This window comes from Cebus imitator, unplaced genomic scaffold (assembly GCF_001604975.1).
Source record: "Cebus imitator isolate Cc_AM_T3 unplaced genomic scaffold, Cebus_imitator-1.0 Scaffold2036, whole genome shotgun sequence".
Classification (NCBI taxonomy): domain Eukaryota; kingdom Metazoa; phylum Chordata; class Mammalia; order Primates; family Cebidae; genus Cebus; species Cebus imitator.
This window is the reverse complement of record NW_016109351.1, coordinates 1-1,741: the sequence shown is the minus strand read 5'-3', so window position 1 is coordinate 1,741 and position 1,741 is coordinate 1.

Sequence of the window (1,741 nt, the reverse complement as noted above, 5' to 3'; positions counted from 1 at the left end):
AATCCCTCTTTTCAATCCCTTCTCTGAGACCCCCACCCCAGTGCCCCCACCAAAGATCCTAGCAGGTCCAGGCAAGGGACCTAGGATCTTGTCCTCACTCCACATAACCAGTCACATTGCCATGCAGCTTCAGAACCAAAGGGTCTTCTCTGCCCACCCACACCTTCCTCTCTCCCAGCAGGGATTACATCAGGCTGTGGCAGAACCTGACTCTAGACCCACGGGAAGTCCTTGCTCATGTCTAATCGTAGTCCTTCCTGCTTTCTGTATTTACTAACACCACCTCCACCTCGCAGGCAGCCAGAGCGTCCCTGAAGGAGGTTGAGAGGCCAAGGGCTGGGTGTGCCTGGCCCTCCCAGAACCTTAGTTTCTTTTTAAGTGTTGCAAGATCTCTAAGCATCTTTCCCCCTATTCCAGGGAGGGCAATCCTTCAAGTCTCATGAGAGGAGTGGGAGGCAGAGGAGGAGGTGTACAGAGGGCGCCGTCCTGGCCGGAGCTCTGAGAGGCCGAGCCACAAGCTCTGGTGTCCAGCTCTCGGTTCAGGGCAGGGTGGGATCACATTCTGGGTGGCTGGGGCTGCAGGACTCCGAGGTGAAAGGTCACTCCTGGAAGGGCTTTTCCAGCCGGTTAAAGGTTAACCCGCCCAGAGCCAGAGGCCCAGGCTTCCCCAGCTCACGAGCCCAGGCATCGCATACAAAGGGTGCCTAATAAATGCTGGTCGGGCCCCAGCCCCGGTTCTGGGGGATGGGGTGAGTTGGAGGCGGCGGCAGCTGCGAGGCTCCAGGGCGCCTGGAAGAGACATCTGCAGTCCAGCCGGCCGCCAGGCCAAGCCCTTTCTGTAAAGCACAGAAAGAAAAGGAAATTAAAAGGGAAAAGGGGCAGGCCCTCGGCAGGGGTGGTGGGCATGCCTGTCGCCTCCAGCCGCGGGGCGGGTGGGTGCCCTGCCCCCGGAGGCCAGAAATTCTGGAGAGGGGCCCCCTGACCTCGCGGCCCCGGCCAGCCGGTCTCAGACCACAACATCCCTTCCCTCTAGAGATTCCGGGCACCAGGTGTTAACCCAAGCAGAGAAAGGGTGGGGTGGGGGTCAGACGCCGCGACTTTCTGGAAGAGGAAGCAAACAATCTAGGGTGTGTGTGTGTGTGTGTGTGTGTGTGTCTCGCGCGCGTGTGTCTTGCGCAGGGGCGTGCCCCCCCGGGTGCCACTGGACCCCCATCACTGCTTTGCCGGGAACCGTGGGGCGGGGGGAGGTTCCGAGGGGCGCCTCGAGGGTGATCGAGCGAACCAACGTCCAAGGCCAGAGGTGGAGGGGGAGGGCCTTGGAGAGACATCTTGGCGAGGCTCAAGAAGGGCAGAGGGCAGGCGCGGCTCAGGCTCTCGCCGCGGCCCGGCAGGGGTTAAGGCTGGAGCCAGGCGAGGGCGAGGGCGGGGGTGCGGGGGGAGGGGCAGGGGTAGGCGGGGGAGGGTCAGGCCCCGCGGCCCCGCGCTCGGCCCCCGTCCCTCCCGCCGGCCCGATCGCCCGGCGCCGCGCGCGGCCACCCATGCCCTTATAAGGGCGGCCGTCGCCGGGGCAACGAGCGCCCGCCCCCAGCCCGCGGCGCGCGCCCCTGCCCCCGCCCCCGCCCCCCGCCCGCCCCGCGAATGGAACGCTGTGTGTCAAACCGGCCGCAGCGCGAGGCCGGCGCGCGGGGTCGGCGGCGGTGGCGGCGGCGAGAGCGAGGCTCGGGCCCAGGCGCAGGCCCAG